A 19,179-nucleotide genomic window follows, 5' to 3' on the forward strand; every position below is an offset into this window, starting at 1 on the left:
CACTAAGGAAATGCAAGATGCTAAGGGCTCTGACCCGATCTGCTATCAAGGGCAAATATTGCTCAAATCCACCTTCTGCTCCCTGAAACTTCTGCCCCAGGGTGGGACTGCCGTTTGGCAGGGAAGTTGACAGCATGACACCCATGGGGAATGACAGCACAAGAGCGGCATGTCCGCAAACCAACATGCGACTCCACTGCAGAGACTTCCCTATATAAACCTCATGGGCTTCTCTCTCTTGATGCAGCAAGCCGAGGGCCCTGCTGTCCTGCAGAAATGAAGTGGAGATGCCAGTTTATGGGGGGAGGAAGAATATTGTTCTGCGCCCTGCTTACTCCAGTCACCGGGGCCTGCAAGATTACTGGGTCAGCCCGCAGAGGCGCTATTCATCTGGCAGCACATGGGCCACGCCCAGGCGGTGGCTGCTCATCCTCCCTGGGAACACAGGGCTTTCTGAAGTAGAGTCTGTCCACTGGCCAAGCTGCTGCGGATTGAAACACAACCTGGTGTAAGTACAGACCCCAGCAGAACCTGGGGCTGGGGACCTTTGCAAGGTGAAGAGACAGCGCAGGGGTGTGGGAGCTTGCAGGGACAGAGTGAGGTGGAACATAATCCCAGCACTTAACCCAGGGCTACTCTGAGCCTGGGGGCTGCAGTTGGCAGCTGATCTGAGTGTCGGCCCACTAGGAGGCTGTCACCCAGGAGACGCTCTCTTGGGACAGAGTGGATGGAACCAGACTTGGAGGCAATGGGACTAGTGGTTAAAACAGGGGATCAAGAGTCAGGACTCTTGGGATCTGTTTGGCTCTGCCCTGGATCATGTCCTGCTCTGGGCCTCGGTTTCCCCAGCTGAGGAGTGGGAAAAAGTCTCACCTTCCTCCCAGGAGCGGAGATGAGGGATGAACTCATCTGTGTTTGAAAAGCACTTTGGATTCTGCAGATGGCTGCTGCTGTGGACAAGCTAAGTGCTATCACGGGGGCAATACTCTCCGATTTGGGACCAGGGAGGGGAACCTGCAGCTGGGCTGGCTCACTCACCTTGCCCTGGTAGCTAGCCTTGGGGGTGGCCTGCTGGGGTCCTGTCCCCCCTAGCCACAAGAGTCAGCATAGCAGAGTCTGGTGCCAAGTGCAGGAGGCTATGGGACACGAGAGGTGGCAGCTGGAATGAAATCGCTCTGGCCTCTGAACAGGATCCTGGGCCACTGACTCATGTAAAGGCAGGGCGTGGGAGAGGGTCAGCAAATGGGTGAACCCAAGGGCCTCCCCAAACCAGACCAGGCCCCGTAATGAGCGAGGATTATCCCTGCTGGAGCTAGTCACTGGCCTTTAGCTGGATGCTGGTAGCTTTAAACTGTCCCTTGTTCATACTGTTAATAAAGCGACATCCCTGATGTGGCATATGCAGGGTTTATTTATCCTCCCTAGGTCTCACGCCGAGGTAGGTTCTGCATGGTTTCAAGGGGGATCGGACGGGAGCCGGAAGGTGGGATTGGGGTTTGCTTGGCTGTCTGGGCCTGTCACCCCGTCATCTTCTCACCCTCACCCTGTCTCCCTCCTTCTCTTTCTTAAAGACCCCCTAGGAAGGCTCTGATTGGCTAAAAGAAACCAGGAGAGGAAGGGAGATTTGCCATTCATAACACAGTGTCTGAGATGCCAAGGAAAGGGTTAATTAGCTCTCTGTAGTGGCGGAGTAACAGTGTCCTGGCCTCCAAGTATGCTTGGCCAATGAATGTTTGCTCCGATGAAGTCATGCTTTTTGCTTGCATTTCACTGGCTGGGCTGGCTTGTCTCTTGATACCCTGCAGAGGAAAGTTATGGGGGTGAAATTGGCTGAGAACTGGGGCAAACTGGTTGCCTGGAGTCAGGAGCAGGGTTCTTCCTTGGTGCTCCTCCAGTTCAGTTCAGATCCCTTCCCAACTTCTGATTCCACTGGTGCTGTGAGCACCAGCGGGCCGAGCACCAGGGATAAGTCCGGGCAGGTCTGAAAATAAAGCCACGGCCACATCTGACAGCTGATCCAAGCCTAGGAATTCAGGGAGCTCCTGGGATGGATCAGATTTAAAGAGAGTGTGTGTTCGTGCGCGCAGCGGGTAGATTTTTGCACGCCGAGCAACACACCCGAATCAGCCAGAAATAGCAAGAGCATCATCAAAGCAGCCAAAAGGTACCTAATGCAAAATGGAGGGAAAGGAACTGGTTTCAGCAGGTAACGCTGGTGAACGTGGACCAAAAACACAGGTTCTCAGAGTCAGGAAGCTGGGGAAAATTGGACAATTTTGATCTTGTTTCATTATGTGGTCTCTAATTGGACCTGTGCAGTTCCTCCTTTTTGGACTGTGGATCAGGTTATAGGAACGTTTCTCTGGATCCTTCTTTTTCTCGCTCTCCAAAAATCATTTTGTTATTATTTGTGCTGAGGTAGCACATAGGAACCCCTGTCGTGGAGCAGGGCTTCCCTGTGCTAGGTGCTGTACAGACACAGAACAGAGAGACAGTCCCTGCACCGAAGTACTCACGGTCTAAACATAAATCATCTCTCAGTCGGTCTCTCATACTTTTGTTTTTCCTTTCCCCTGTGGAGTCTCTCCACTTTTCCTCTTGTGTCCTACAGTTTCTAGACAGGGAAAATAAGAAAGAAATAAGGTTCTTTGCCTTTTCTACTTTGGTTTTAAAAAATTTGTTATCAAAAACAAAGTGGCAGCATGTTCCAGTGATGGGACTGGTTGCCCAGAGAACTGGATTCTAATCATAACACTTCTGCAGGCTCACTGTGTGGCTGTAAGTAACTTCTCCCCTTGGTGCCTCAGTTTCCCCATCTCTAAAACGAGGATGATAATACTTCTTTGTAAAGCATGATGAGAGTTTCAGATGAAAGGTGCAGAGCATTATTGTTATTCTAGTGATAATATATTACCTTTGTCCAAGAGTGACTCATTTAGCCAGAGTTTGCAAGGCCTTCCCCAGCCCCCTGGCTCAGGGAACCAGGCAGGGAATGCAGCAGAATTTACTACTGTAGGGCTGTTCAGCTCCTCCTCTCTCTCTGAGCCTTCATCTCTTGTTGACTAATGCGTCTTACTTCTAAGCTTTCTGCCCCAGTTCCAGCTTTGCCCGTTGAGATTAATTTGGGAAGCTAGAGCAGCAAAGGTCTTTTTTTCAGGACAACAGTGACTCTTTCTTTGATCTTTTGATGCTGAAAGTTCACAGTACCGCACTTTAATTGAGAGCTTCATATCCTGGGCAGAAAAGGGCCTCAGTCAAACCTCCAGATGCAACACCCTCCCCAGCTCTGGGGACACCAGATCCAGAGCAGGATCCAAGCTTTGCATCTCTAGTCCTGGGTGAGGAGAGAGAAAGGGTACAGTCGAAGTGCAGGCTTTGGCCGTAGAGGTTGCATACTGACATTTTCCAAGGGAAGATCAGTCGTTTGCTTCGTGCAGAAAGAATCAGCCCATGGACATACAGTAACAACTCCATGGAACATCATATTGCCATATTTCAAAAGCGCCAGGCTCTCCCTGGAGAGCTACTGAAGTGTTTTCATGAGCTGTTAGCAATATAGGACTTATGACACACAGCTGAGCTGTCCTGATTCCATCTAGATGACGGCAGTGGCCTGCAAACCCACAGACACCTATGGTAGATGGTTGCGAAGTAGAGGGCCAAATTTCATCCTCAGTTAAACCCAGACAATCTGAGGAAGGGCAGTGTGTAACGTGGGGCAGGATTTGGCCTGTAAAGTCCAATCTTGAGTCGCCGTCATAATCCATAAGCAGCAGCAGCACCATGCGTAGCTGTACGTAGATCCTTATTACTAATTATACACTCAAACGCTCATTTTGTCACCCAAACAAATTCATTTTGTGGGGGCAGGTGGGGCAGGGGAGGGGGGCAAAACTAATTAAAATAAATTCAGAATAATTTGTTTCAAGTGCCTTTGCTCCTGGAGATAACAACTCTTGGGACAGACCCAACCACTCCTTGGCTCTGGGAGAAACAGGGCTAAACAGTAGGATTTAATAGCAGATTCAGAGAGGCGGGTCTTTTGTTTCGAAACCACACACCAAATTAGACAACCAGTGAGAAGAAAAGCGAATAATAAAGCAATCAAACAGGTGTGGGGCTGACAGACACATGGGCGGTGGAGAGAGAGGGAGCAGGAGAGAGCGAAAGGAAGGGAAAAACGAAGCGCTTTTGCATTTCAGTCTCGATCCATTCCGTGGCTTTCTTCTTCCCTCTCTCTCCCCTGCTTAATTCTTTTCTGGCTCCTCTTCATGTTTTTTTCTCCCTTCTGCCACCTCCCCTTTTCTCCCTGTCCCCTTTCATTCTCACCCTCATGGGGGATTCCCACCCATCCTGCTGCCCTTTATGTTTTTCTCTGTAACAGGAGCCCTGGCCCTTTCTCTGCCATTTTCATACATTCTGGTCCCAGCTGAGGCCCAGGCTGCTCTCTCACCATCTGTCTCTGTTTTCGTCAAGGCTTGAGGAACTGCCAGGGCTGGCAGGGGCGAGATCACCAAACGCACGTGGCACAAGGGGTAGAAAGGCGCATGCTGGCTCACCCTGGCATGGTACAGGGGCGGTGGTACCAGATCTCTCTTTAGGCTCCTAGGGGTAAGGAGGCCATGCCCAAGTATGGAGGCTGTCACAAACCCCACGGACATGACTGCAGAGGAAGGAATCAATACCAAGCTGTGTAAGGGTATAGTACCCTCGCATGGCCAAATCTTTGAATAATCCCCTTGCCCCTCGAGTGCTAACTGGCAGCGTCCGAGCTCGGATTTAGGGTTGTGGTTATTTTATTGGAGAGAAAAATAATTCTAAAGTTCTCTGACCTGCAGTAACCCCCGCCTGTGCCCCTCCAGCTCCTCTGACTTTTCCTAGCACCTAACCCTAGGGCCCCTGCTATTTCAGCCTGTGCCTCTTCCCAGGAGAGATTGCCAATTCACCCATTTCTTCTGGATATGTTTTGCTAATCAGCCGAGACTACTGAACTCATTGCACTTGTAAGAGGAACATAAGATCAGGCCTCCAGGAGTGAAAGTTTAGTGTATTAACTCCTCCTGCACTGCTCAGTGCCCCAGGGCTTCTGTTTCAAAGTGCAGATGTTTTCTCATCTGTTCTGTGATCTGCCTCAACTTAACCTGAAGGGATCACCAGCATTTTACCTCCGAATCCACAAGTCAGCTTCCCACAATCCCGGACTTGGGTCTCTTATGTGACCCAGCCAGGGCTACTGGAGCAATATGGACTCTTCTGGGGGCAATTACGAGCCAAGACTATACACTTGTTACAGTGTGGGTCCAAAGTCTGGTTTGGAAATCCCCAGAGATAAGATTCGGCTGGGAATGGGGCATACAATCATTTCAGAGGCCACAGACACAAGCAAGTGAAAAAGAAAACACTCCCCCTATAAGAGCAGATGGTGATTTATAGAATTACAGCGCAAGGCATGGCCCAAGGAGACCAGATGGGACTTGAGGGGAAGAAAGGGAATAAACATGGAAGAGTAAATAGAGAAGGAACTTTACCAAGCTAGCACCTTACAGCTCCTGTAAATATTTAACAGCCTGCATCCCTGTTCCTCTTATGAAATCTAAGGCGTTAGCTGCTTGCAACGCCAAAACTCACCCTCCTCCCTGAGAGAATTTCAGCCTTCAGCTGTTGCCAAGGAAATTCCCAAACCAAGAGGACAGCAGGTCAGTGGGGCAATGAACGAGGGGGCTGGAGCATCCAGGTGTGGGCTGCCAAGGAAGTGGGAGCTGACGCCAACCGAAAAGGCATCAGGAAGGTTGTGGGTTCCTGCAAGAGGCAAGTGTATATGTTTCAAACTTTCCTAGGCTTGTGTAACTCACTCACCCGCAGGCCTCAAATCCCCGGCCTCCAGCATGACACAGTGTCGTCTTCCCAGGACACTGTGTTACTTAATCTTCAATTAAATAGTTAAATTACTTGAAAACTAACTTCAGTGTAAATAACCCCCAGTGATCTGTAGAAAATAAACCACACAATGCTCCAGCTGTGGTGCTGCCTGAGGATGCTGAGGAAATAACACCTGTATAATCACCATGTCTTTGTTTCCAAGCAGGCCAGTTTAATGCTTTTTTTCCCCACTGCCTGTCCCCAGCCCCGCACTGCTGCCATCTCACTGGTCCTTTCAGATTTGCAGCCTCCAAAATGCATTTTTACCTCATCACGCAGCCAGCTGCTCGGTATAAAGCACAGATTTGAGCCCCAGTTGCTGCTGGGCATTCAAAACGGGCTTCACCAACCCAGGAGCACACTACTCGCTGCTGCGGAGGAGCTGAGAATGGCAGCTCAGAGCATGAATGAGGAGGTCTCAAGGCCAATGCTCCTTTGAATCCTGGGAGGGTTGCAATGGAAACTGGGTATAAGGTAAACCCCTTGTAAACTGGTGGAGTGGGTCAGCTGATTTGGCAACAGCCTTTGAGTCAGCACTTCTCTCTTCCAAGCTTTGTGCACACAAATTGAAACAAAATTGGCCCTGCATGTCCAGAAACCACCAAGACTGCATCTGATGAAGTGAGTTTTAGCCCACGAAAGCTTATGCCCAAATAAATTTGTTAGTCTCTAAAGTGCCACAAGGACTCCTCATTGTTTTTGCTGATACAAACTAACACAGCTACCACTCCAAAACCTGTTCAGATGAGTGCGTACCAGGAGTATTTATACTACAATGTAGACTCATCAGTGTCCTATGGCTGGAGAAACAACGATGACATTGCCCATCACCCTGAGCCAAACAAGCCAGGCCGGTTTTGCTGGTGTAACTGGTGTCTACACTAGGGGCTTCTTCCAGCACAGCTGTGTCAGGCCGGAGTCACAACTCCTTGCACTGCAGCAGGGCTATGCCAGCAGAAATCTGCAGTGTAGACATAGCTTGAGGGACAACACATTCCCCCAGTGGAAAAGGAGAAGCGGGGCCTGATGGTGGGACACTGTTACCTAGCAACAACGGATTAACCCTTTAATGGGTGTCACTGACATGACAACTCTCCTCCCATTCTCCTGCGTGAAAGAAGTCTGCACGTGTGGGTTCCTGTGAGGCTGATCACAGGTACGCTCAAAACTCCAGCATGTCCTGCCCAATCTCTTTGGCCTGTGGCCCGCCTCTCAGTCTGTGACCTATCTCCCATCGCATCCCCCCACTGCATTTTTCTTTCCCTTCTGCAGATGGAAATATCGCTGGCAAAATCTCAACCATTACTACCTGGGCAAGAGAGTTCGCCACTTCATGAGCCTGTGACCTGCCACCCCTGAGGGGGTCACCAACCCAGGTAAGTGGATCAGTTCCCGTGTGCTACCTGCTGCTGCTCGGGGGACAGCTGGAGTCAGGGAAACCCTGGGGCTAAACTCTCTGCGAGGTCAGAGGTAAATAACGGTCTTGTCACCAGACCCAGACCCCACCCTCTGAATCCACCACGAGTAGTGGGAGACTGCACGATTTGTTCATCGTTGAGGTATCTGGGCACCTATGGGAGGTGGGGACCCACTTCTTCCTATTATTATTGAACAGTTATGTTACAGGAGCGCCTAGAGGTCTCAACTCAGTCGGGGATTCATTGTGCTAGCTGCTGTACAAACATATAACGAATGACCGTCGCTGCTCCAAAGAGCTTACCATCTAAAGCCTTCTTCACTGTCCCCTTTCCCTACTGGGGACCTGGATGTCCCAATCAGACCATGCCTAGCTAGAGAAGCCTGGGTGCTTTGGAAGATGTTTTGCCTGAGTAAGGATTTCAGGCCTGGCCCAAGGACAGAGTTCCTCCCCCAGTGCCCTGGTTTCAGTCTCTCAAGCAGAGTCCCTGTCCAGATCAGCACAATCCCTCACACTCGTTGCCCAAGTGGCATGTCAGGCCTTTCCAACGTGATTGAGGTGAGGGACGCAACCGAAACCTCCACAACAGGAAACACCGCCTCCCGCGATTTCTTCATGCCAGGGAAGGTTCTTCCAGCTGGTTTTATAACCTTACATTTCAGAGGCCAATGACCTCTGGGCATTGCACCCAGAGGAGGAAGTGAGCCAACGAAGGGAAAGCACATGATGATGAATGCGCGTGCTGCTCTTCCATGCTTGCTGGCGTGCATGTGCCAGATTGGTCTATGGCACATGGCAGCAACAGCTAGGGATCCCAGCAGATCCCAGCTCTTCCGGAAAAGACTTGCTAGATTTAATTTACAAAGAGCCAAGGCAGGGGCTACCCCAAAGCAGAGCAGATTGCAGCTGCCCTCCTGCTGCAGCCTGTCAAGACTACAATTTCCAGCATGCGGTATAGTTCTTTCAAATTGGAGCATTGCATGCTGGGACTTGTAATCTCATTGGGCTGGGCTTCTGAATGCACCACAAAAGTGGCTGCCAGAGCTCTGTGGGCTGCACTTATCCTTCAGCAGACTTAGCCCTGTCACCACGACAGAGCTGCACATGTGGTCTTGGAAGCAGCTCTCACAATGTCCAGAACAATTACTGGTGCCCAGTTGGTCTTTGTTAATGGGCCATCTGAAACTGGGAGCAACAGATCCAGGCTCTACAAGATCTAGGTACGATACAGGCGAAGAACCCCTTAAGCTGGTGAACAGCAAGTGGTAAACGACATGGAACGGTGACAGCGCAGCACATCTTTAGTAAGAACACCTTTAGCACACAGAGCTGTCATTCTCACGTGCACCTTTCTTCATAGGAATGGACATTGCCAGACTGGATCAGACCCAAAGTCCATCTAGTCCAATGTCCTGTCTCCGATAGTGGCTCATGCCAAATTCTTCAGAGGAAGGTGCAAGAATCACATAGTAGCAGATATGGGATAATCTGTAACCATGAAGGCCTCACGATAACCCCTAACAGTTACAGATCAGTTTAAGCACTGAAGAATTAAATTTTTTATCCCTTCCAAAACTCTTTGTTTGCCTTAACTGTTATAAATCTGGATGTTCTTATTATCCTGTTGAACACCATTCCCTCACTCTTTGAATCTTGCTAAATTCTTAGCCTCAGTGATGTCCTGTGGCAGTGAGTTCCACAGTCTAATTCCATAATGAGGGGGGGGAAGTATTTCCTTTTATGAGTTTTGAATTTTGCTATCTTTCAATTCCATTCAGTGTCTCCTTGTTCTTGTGTTGTGAGACAGGGAGAAGAAGCTTCCTTCTCTAGAGGATTCATTATTTTATATACGTTTACTGGCCCCTTTCCTTCATCTTTTTTCTAAGGTAAACAATCTTAGTCTTTTCAATCTCTCTTCATAGGAGAGATTTTCCAGGACCTTGATCATTCTCATCACCCTTCTCTGAATCCCTTCAATAATACCCTATGTGAAATGAATGACCAGAACTATACACAAATGCACACACAGAGATTTGTCTAGATAGAAGAGAGCACTGATGTATACAATAGCATTATAATACTTTCCATATTATCCTCCATCCTGATCCCTCTTCATCCTAACATCTTGGTTGCTTCTCTGTCAGTTCCCAGCCATAGAGGGGAGGGAGAAAAAAGACAATAGCTCCCTGGCCTACCCAGCCCACTTTCCAGGAAGCATTTCTACTTGTACCGGCAAGCGGCGGAGTAGGTTTCTCAAGCCTTGCCACCATGTGTTACACACAGAACCTATGACATCCCTCCAAGTCTGACCGTCATGATGCACATGAGATCCTCGCACCTGATCCTCGGTGCAGTGAAAGAGAAGGCTCATCCAGCTGGACCCCAGCTGATTCTCACGTTGGCCAGTTATACCCTGAGGGGCAACAGCAGCTAAACTGGGACCCCAAAATTCCCCTCTCCATCTCGGAGGCTAATGGAGATTGGAGCTGAGCAGTGTCCCAATGCTGGAATCCACGTGCATGTGTAAACTTGCACAAATGCACATGTACACATACATGCTCACGCATGCATTCACAAGTATACGTGCCCGCGCACAGGGTACATACACACTCATGCCTGCACGACATATGTACACGCAGACTCAGGCGCATGAGCTGTTCACAAGCTTGTGAATGATCCTGGAGCCACCCAGTGTATTGGTGTCCACAGGAGGAACCAGTCCCCCAAACATACCTGGGGCATCACCGAGCGTTTGCAGAGTGAAACTCACAGTCCCTTGCAGCTGACGTGCAGTCACCTCTGTCTTCCCCTTGCCCTCTCCCACAGGAAGCTGAAGCAGCCTGGGAAATCCCTTTGTAGGGGCAGTCCCTGGCTCCATGTGTCAGTGGCCATCAGGGGCTGCATTCTCGCAGTCACAGCTATGAATATCCCCATTATGTTCAGCCTCTGTCCCCCGCCCCTCCCCAACATTTCCGTGTTGTTATTTTACACTTGTGCCAGTGCTGCCACATTTGATCATTTCAGCACAGCAACGGCACCTGCTGCAAGCCACGGCTGGCTGGGGCGTGGGGAGGGGGAGACAGCAGGTGCTGTGCTCTGGGCTCACCCCTCCACCCAGATTCCCGGCTATCACAACAACGTCCATCCACTCACTCCTGTTTGGGGGTGGGGTCTTGGATCCAGACACCCTTCAGCTCTGGCGATGTTTGATTCCAGGGCCAAAGACTGCAGCTAATGGCCCAAACCCAAGTCCCAGATCCAAACAATCGGAACTCCCTGCCCCTATCTGCTGCTTTATCATCCCCAGCTCTAACCTTACAGACTAAGGAAAACATTGTGTGAAAATAAATGAACCCCACACCACCTGCTCATCACCACTTCCCCCTCTACAGCAGCTTCACTGTGGGCCTATGCCACCAACTTAGACCCTGACAGGTTGAGAGCCTTGGCAGAGATGCACATGTCTGTATATGGCTATGCGCAGGAATCTCTTCACCTGCCCACTGATATGCAGCCACTTCTGGGGTGGAATGTGACAGCTCTTTAACGGCCCCGTAGCAACAATATATGACAGTTTCTGGATGGGAAGAGAAGCATGGGGAATGTGCATTTAAACATGTATGTTTCAAAAGAGACTCCATTCCATTTTCTCTACAAGGAAGGACTGCAGCTCCCAGTGGGATTCGGACCAAGAATGAACTAGGGTTGTTATGCCAGGGAGGGAGGGAGGGATGCTGTGTTGGGTAGGAAGCTTTGCTTAGTGGTTACAGCACAAGCCTGGGAGATCTGGGTTGTGTCCCTCACTCTGCCGCTGACCGAATGGATCGCTCTGGGGAATTCGGCTCACTTCTCTCTGCAGCCACCTTTGAGGGGGAAGGAGCGATAGCAAGGCTGTGATCGCTCTCAGGAAGGGAGAGAGCCATCAGCCTGGAGAAGAGCGTGACAGGTCACAGAGGGGCCACCCCTCAGGACCATCAGGGTCACAGACCCCCATGATCTTCCTGAGAAAGGACAGGGCCAGGGGGTGGGACACCTGGGGTGAAGTGGCCTGGCCTGTGTCTGAGGAAGCTGCAGATAATCCCCTGACTGAGTGCCAGAGCTTCGGGCTCTGTCTGTCCTGGGGAGCAGGTGCGGCTCAGAGAGAGAACAGCTGCCTCCTTCACCCCTTGCTCCTTTCACAGCTTCCTCTCCCCCGTCATTGCCAGGGGCTCGTCCTGCTCTGTCCAGGCCTTTCATCTGACGCTCTTCCTGCCAGCCCTGGAAATGGCAGGCCGCTTTCCTGTCCCAGATTCCTCTCTTCTCCCTGCTCCCCCCAGCCCAGCACTTCCTGCCTGTGAGCAGCCAGTGCCAGCACAGGGCTGTGATTCACTCACCACGACCCCCTCCCTGTCCCCATCCTGCAGCTCTTGGCTACATCTCGGTTAATCAGCCACCTTCACCGGTGTCACCCCAGGCGCTTTCCTCTCCACATGCTCTCTCCCCCTCCTGGCTTCCAAAGCCTTGGCTGGAGCACACCATCTGGTTAATACCCTGTCTACACTAGGAAAATTTGTACCCAGCTCGTTGCTAATTGGAGTACACATAGGCCCCCAGGGAGGCCACAGCGTTTGTCTAGTGGACTGAGCACTGGCCCACAAGCTAGGAACTCCTGTGCTCAAACCAACTCTGTTGTCCGGCCTTGGACAAGTCACTTAACATCTCCGCCTCTCACTTACTGTTTCTCCTGGGGTGGGTAGATTGCGGGGCCTGAAAGATTCAAAGTGTGGAAGAGCCAAAGTGCTCTGTGACAGGGCTTATTCCTCAACTAAGCACGTAGGACCTGGGCTTTGCCCCTGTGAAGGGGGCATCCAGATGACCTACTCTGATCTGATTGGCTCTGTCGGATGGGCCCACACAGCCAGAAAATAGAGAAACCTGAGAGAGGGATCATCCTCTCCCCCACTGATTTCCTTCCCTTTCTAGTCCCCTGAGCCACATGTGCTCCTAGGAGAGGAGCTTGCTCCCACCTGTACGGGGAGAGATGAACCATTTGCAGCCTTGACAAGGGCATTGTGCGTGGCCCCTTGTCACAGCTGCAGGCTGGAGCTGAGTCAGCCCACCTGAGACAGGAGGAACAGGGGCATGTCACACAGAGCTTACACAAAACAGCTGGCAGGGAGAGCTCTGCAAAGAGCCTGGTGGGGAGGGACAGCTACCAGCACCCTGGGGAATGGTCGATTTTGAATAGAACTGTTATAATTAACAAGATTGGGGTTTAAAATCAGCACCCAGATGCTCTCTCCCCAATGTGGGGGGAGGCCAGGTTTATGATTCTAGCTTCTGGGAGTTGGGACTTTCCCTGTTCTCAAGGGACCCCTCTGCATTAGTCCCCCTTTACCCCACTCTGGGTTCTCACATCCCCCATTGTGCACCCCCCAGTGTTTCATTTCCTCCGTTTGTGCCCTCCAGCCTCACTTTCTCAACCCCCCTCCTCCAATGCATTCCCCATCTCCTCCAATGCCCCCCAGTAGCTCCTCCCTGCCTCCATCTGCCTCACCCTGGAGATGAGAACCTGGCGGGAGGAAAGTGTCCCAATGGGACAGTCTTGTCCCCTGAGATTTCCAGCCTAACTCTGCAAGCCCGGGACATTTGCCTACGTTTTGATGAAGCACATGAACTGCTGCAGCCTTGTACGAGCTGAACTTGATCTCCAGAACTTGAGGCTCCAGGTCCTTGGTCTCGTCCCACTCACCCCCTCAATAGATGGCCAGTGAGGGGTAGCTCTCTCTAAAGACAGGGGTGAAGCAGCAGACAAGGAGTGAGGGCACCTTGGTTCTAGTCAGAGATTGTAAGACCAGAAGCATCAAGACTGATGTCCTGCATAACACAAACCCTCACCAGTCATTCTGCATCAAGCCCATAACTTCTCCTTTGAGCTAGTGCATGTCTTTTAGAAAAACATCCAGGCTGGATTTAAAGACTTACAGTGATGGAGAATTCACAACGCCCCTAGGTAGATTCCAATGGTTAATTCCCTTCACTGTTAAAAATATGTGCCTTATTTCTAGCCTGAATTTCTCTAGCTTCCAACCTCTGGATCTGATTATGTCTTTTTCTGCTTGATTAAAGAGAAATCATAAATCTCTTCTTCATGTAGGTACATGTAAACTGTGATCGAGTCCCCTCTTAACTTTCTCTTGGATAAACAAAATAGGTGGAGCTTCTTGTGTGTCTCACTGCAAGGCAGGGGTCCCAGGTCTTGAATCATTCTTGTAGCTCTTTCCTGAAATAACAAATAAATTTGTTAGTCTCTAAGGTGCCACAAGTACTCCTTTTCTTTCCTGAATGCTGTCCAATTTTGTAACATCCTTTTTAAAGTATGGACACCAGAACCATACTCAGTAGTCAGTAATGATCTCACTCATGCTGTATCCAGAGGTAACACCATGTCCCTACTCTGACTTCATAGAATCATAGAATATCAGGGTTGGAAGGGACCTCAGGAGGTCATCTAGTCCAACCCCCTGCTCAAAGCAGGGTCAATCCCCAATTTTTGCCCCAGATCCCTAAATGGCCCCCTCAAGGATTGAACTCACAACGCTGGGTTTAGCGGGCTAATCTCAAACCTCTGAGCTATCCCTCCCCACAGTGACTTGATATTCCCCTGCTCATACATCCAAGAATCACGTTCATCCCCATAGCTACAGCATTGTACTGGGAGCTCATGCTCATGATTATTCACTATGACTATTTTCAGAGTCACTGCTTTCCAGGATACGGGCCCCATTTTAGGAGTGTGCCCTGCATTCTTTGTTCCTCGATGTATGACCTTGCATATGGCTGTGTTAAAACACATGTGGTTCAAATGAGCCAAGCTACCAAGTGATCCAGGCTGGCTGGTATAACTGACATGTCCTCATCATTATTACCACTCCAGAGTTTGTTTACCCGCAATGATTTTAAGATTTTTGCTAAAGATATTGAATAGCATTTGGCCAAGAACAGATCCCACTCAAAACACTCCCGATGGATAAGGATTCCATATTTACAATGAGTTTTTGCAATCTATCAGTTAACCAGTTTTTAATCCATTTAATATGGGCTGCACTGATTTTATATAGTGCTATTTTTTAATCAGATTGCCATGTGGAACTAAGTCAAATGCCTTACAGAAGTCTAAGCATATGATGTTCTAGTCTATATTAATATTTCTGTCTGTGTTATCCACTGGTTAAAGGAGGAGACTGGGAGTCAGCAACTCCTGGCTTTGCCACTGACCCACTGTGTGACCGTGGCATATCACCTCTCTGTGCCTCAGTTTCCCCACCCCTACAGTGAAGAGAATGATACTGACCTTTTAAATGATACTGACCTTGTATTTGCTGTGGAGCACTCTGCCAAATTTTTTCACCTGGACTCACCACAAGGACAATACCTTTCACTTATAATGGCTTTAACCAGACAGTTTCAAAACCCTTTACAAAGGAAGGTAACTGTCATTCTATTCAGTTTACAGATGGGAGGTGGGGTGCAGGCCTACCTAATGAAGTCATGTCTGTAAAATGCTTTGAGACGCTGGGTGAATGGAGCCGGACCAAAGACATGCCAAGGGTCTAGCATCACCGTAGGGGCTCTGCAAGCCCTTCTGTTTTTCACAGGGTCCTTCCTCGTTCTGGTTCTGGAGCTGCAGCTCCGGTTTGCCCAGCTTTTGCTGAGGTCTGTAGCTTCCTGGAGAGAGCCAGAGGGCCTGGGCTGAACCAGCAGAAACTGTGAGGGGCCCATTACTCAGCCAGTGAGTCATGACACAAGCTTGCGAGAGGCAGAACACAGCCTGTGCGGATGTGCCCCCCAGGAGAGACGCCCCATCACGGATGGAGTCTGATCAGGAAGGTGAGTCAAAAGGACGCAATCTGCAAAGGGGCCTGGAGGGGAAGACGCTTCCGGGTCAGCGAGGCCGGAGTGCGCAGTGAAGAGGAAAGCGCAAAGTTTCAGTTTCCTTCCTCCAGTCCTGTCAGAGGTGACGCCTCCTTCCCATCCCTCCACAGTGATGGGGAGCCTCCCCCGCAATGTGAAGTCATCACTTCCCCCTCCCTCACGTCCCCACTGGGGCCCCGGTCCTGGGTATGAGAGGGAATGCACCTCCCTGAGGAAAGGGGGGGATGGCAGGGATGGGTCTTTACAAGGGTTTTGCACTATGTTACCTGCAGTGGTTTGAAACTGGTTTCAAGCCTTTATACTGCATCCACACTAGGGGTTGTACCCCTTTAATTATACTGTTAAAAAAACAGACCCCAACCGGAATTGGTACAAACACAGTGTATAGACTCATCGGGATGCTTGGCACTCTAGCGCTTCTCCTCATCAGCTCATGTTAGCTAATTAATCTTCACCCCATGCCCTTGGCAATGCGTATTTTTGTCCTAGTTTACAGATGGGGAAACTGAGGCACAAAGCGGGGAAAGTGACTTGCCCAAGGAGTCAGTGTCAGAGTCAGAATTGGAACTTCCTGGTTTGGGGACTGCCAAAAAAACACGCATGGCAGTGAGCCTCAGCCCCAGGCTCATGATATGTCGCTAACAATGGTGGTGTCAATGTTCCTGCCCAGGCTCTGAAACCCACCCTCCTCCCCAGGCGTCAGAGCCCAAGCGGGAACATCTGCACCGCTGTTTTTATTGCTGTAGTGTGAATCCCACGAGACCAAGTCTGCAGAATCGAGCTCTGAGACTCACTGCTCTGGGTTGGTTTTTTTGCAGTGTAGACATATTCTTTGTGGCTCACAGGCCTGGACTCAAACCACTCGGCCATGCTTCTCTGTATACTCCTGGCCCCTCTCTGTGGCTCTTGGTGGATGTTCAGAGCCACTATAGACTGTCATCAGCAGGGGAAAAGGGTTGCTTGAGTTGGGCTCAGCTAAGGCTCAGTCTGAGATCACAAACTATGATGTCAGCATATGGAAACCCCGCTATGACCCACATGGAAGAGGAACCAACACATGCCCAGCAGTGAGATGTAAAACACACGGTAGTGTTAGCAACCCACCACGTGCGAGACAGGAATGCCACTGGCACCTGTAACTCCTCCCTGCATATTCCCTGATCGTGGAACAGGCGTGTTACATGCATGATCATATCAGCACGTGACCTGGTCCCCCAACAACTACCGCCCCAATGTGTGTTGCCTTCTTCCAAGTTCCTCATCACGTTACAAGGGTTCTACGTGTCAGCTCTGAGCGGCAGTGAAAAATGAGGCTCGTCCAGCCTGCTTCTCAGCGGTTCTCCTGCTGGCCTGAGACACCTATTATATCCTGAGGGGGATGCGGCGAATGTGCATGCTCCTTGGGCCCCGTGGAACTTCGCACCATCAGGGTAAAGCTCGTCTGTGCTGGAGGCAGAGCTTTCTCAGGGGCCAGTCCAGACTGTGGAACAAACTCCCCTAGGAACTAGAGACCTTCACAAACCTCACAACTTTCTGCTCCAAGGGCCAGGAGAGCTTTTTCAATCGTCCTTCTCTAACCAACAGGCAGAGCAGTAAGTACGTATTTACAGATTTTTTAAAATCCCTACCAAACCCTGCGCACACAGTTTCTCCACTGGGGAGAGGACAAGAGAGAAAATGAACCACATGTGACTGCTAGTCATGTTGATTGATGCACTGACTGCTGGAAGGTGCTCTGATGGGGATGCAGGCGGCACAAGAAGCCATCGAGAAGAGAAGAGAAAGTGGCACTCTGAAATTCCCATCTCTACCTCTGAGACTAGCAGAAGTTGGAGCTGGGCATTGTCCCAGGGCTGGGGGATTCATTCACATGCACGCACCCACACGGCTGCCATCTCACTGTTCACTCTGCTTGTGCGTCTTCCCCCAACTTGTGTCTCTCTTGTCTATTTAGATTGCAAGCTTTTCGGGGCATGGACTGTCTGCTACTCTGGGTTTGTACAGCCCCTAGCACAAGGAGGCCACATCCTTAGTTGGCCTTTAGGCACTACCGTGATCAACACGATTAAACATATACAAATGCACATGGGCACACACACAATATACATGGAGAGAAACACAAACACCCATGTGCACATGCACAGATACATGCAGAGGTACATAACCATCCATGCACAGCCATGCATGTGCAACACACACACACACATGCCTAGAGAACCACAGACACAGAAAGACACACAATCCTAGCCGAGGGTTTCTCCATGCCCCCTCGCAGGCTGCCAGGGCTTGGGACCGTTGTGGTCAGCACAGCTCCGGGGAGCATGTCCCTGCAGCACAAAGAGGGAGTTTCAGATGGGTCCTCCAAGCAGAGCAGCTGCCACCAGCTCCAGTCAATTCCTCATTCATCTCAGCACCACCAGAATGCAGACGGGGCCTTAAAGGGACACTGTGCATTTGTCTCTCCTCTGCCCCTCCCCACCTGAAAGACTCACCCTCATCCTGTCTCTGCCATGCTCAGATTTTGATGCCCATAAGTGAGACAAATGATACTCTGCCCAAGACTCAGGATGCCCCTAGGAAAGCTCCACTTGCTTGTGTCAGAGATCAAGAGCAAAGGATTTAGCCTTGATCCCTTCCCTGGTCCTGCAATGGGATCTGCCACCCTGGCCACCGCATAGTCATCCCTCCATGCAGGCCCTGTCCACAGCCCTGCTGGGTCTCCATCACAGCCATACAGAACACAGTGGCACCGCTCCATTCGGAGAGATGGGGTGGGGGAGCCTGGGGGAAATCCAGGCCAGGGCTCCAAAGCAAGTTGCTGAGTCTCTCTCCCTGGAGTAATGGGATATTCCCTGCTCCTCCCTTCTCCTCCCACTGAGACTCTGTTTAAAACAGGATTCACTGAGTTTGTCTCTGAAGAGCTGGGTGGTGGCCTGGTCCCTCCCAGGACAGGAGGTAGATGGTTCTCAGCTGACTTCCCCATGGGTGCAGAGCAGGGTGGGAGAAGTGAATGGGACCCAGAAGCTCCCTGGGAGGTATACTGCAAAAGTGCCTCATGGGAATTGTATACATGCCTTTCCCCCTCAGGAAAAGTTCCCAACGGCACCTGCTTGATCCCCAAGACGGAGATATGACTCCAAGTGGAGCAGCCCCTCCTCTGCTCCCCGGACTCCTCCCTGACGCCTTCTGGCTGGGACTGAGGCTCCTGAACAGAGTGGCTCACCGGGCCTTGGCTGGCTGATGGTAATGCTGCTTGCAATAAAAGGGTTGGAAAGCACAAGTGTCGTGTCCCTGACTGCTGTGCGAACGCAGGAATCATTCACTGATCAGATGGCGGCACCTGGGATGGGGGGCATGTGTCAAAGCAGGAGAAGCCATTGATGAGGGCTTGATGGAGGCACAGAACTGCACCGTTTGATCAAGGGCTCTCTCCATCCTCTGCCAGGTGGTAGCCCCTTCTGCCCCTTCCTGTGCAGGTACAGCAGGGGCAAGGTCCCTCCCGAGTGCATGAGGGAATGCTTCAGGTGAATGGCCTGGCTCTCACCCTGGCCTGGGTGCCACAGCCCAAAGTGAGTGTAGTCTATTGGTGCGGCTACCTCTCCAGACAGTCAGCCTGTATGTATGCTACAGCATGCAACTTGGGCTTGCTGGACAGCTGCAAATTGCTCCCCACTGTGCACCCCTTCAGCACTCCTGGATCCTTGCCCAGCTGGCAGGGTGGGATATTGGAGAAGCAGCTGCCAGCATCCCGTTTCTCCTGGGCAGGATTTGGTGTTTAATTTCAAGTCCCATGTAGGACAAACTGATGGGAAATAAGGAGCTGCCTGATCAAACCCTCGTCAGAAGAATCCAAATCCTTGTGAGGGTCAAACAATTTTCATTAACTTCCCCAGTCTCCACTCCCCCTTGGCCCAGGCTCATTTGCACAC

At 50.7% G+C, this 19,179-nt stretch overlaps 2 long non-coding RNA genes across 3 annotated transcripts in view; one reads left to right on the top strand and one right to left on the bottom strand.

The window, feature by feature from the left end:
- Positions 1 to 19,179, bottom strand: part of LOC119845404 — a 95,790-nt gene that overhangs the window by 28,021 nt on the left and 48,590 nt on the right. Inside the window, exons 1-2 of one of the 2 annotated variants that reach the window (XR_005289583.2) lie at positions 14,688 to 15,216; positions 12,973 to 13,598 (exon numbers count right to left, since the gene is read on the bottom strand). The exons of the other annotated variant lie outside the window; for it this stretch is intronic. This is a non-coding gene — a long non-coding RNA (uncharacterized LOC119845404). Of the gene's footprint in view, positions 1 to 12,972; positions 13,599 to 14,687; positions 15,217 to 19,179 lie in introns of those variants that run through there. 2 annotated transcript variants of the gene reach the window in all.
- LOC119845405 lies at positions 247 to 18,509 on the top strand. The gene is made up of 3 exons (XR_006278218.1): positions 247 to 508; positions 7,192 to 7,295; positions 18,338 to 18,509. It is a non-coding gene; the product is annotated as an uncharacterized LOC119845405 (long non-coding RNA).

This window comes from Dermochelys coriacea, chromosome 19 (genome assembly GCF_009764565.3).
Source record: "Dermochelys coriacea isolate rDerCor1 chromosome 19, rDerCor1.pri.v4, whole genome shotgun sequence".
In the NCBI taxonomy this organism is placed as follows: Eukaryota; Metazoa; Chordata; order Testudines; family Dermochelyidae; genus Dermochelys; species Dermochelys coriacea.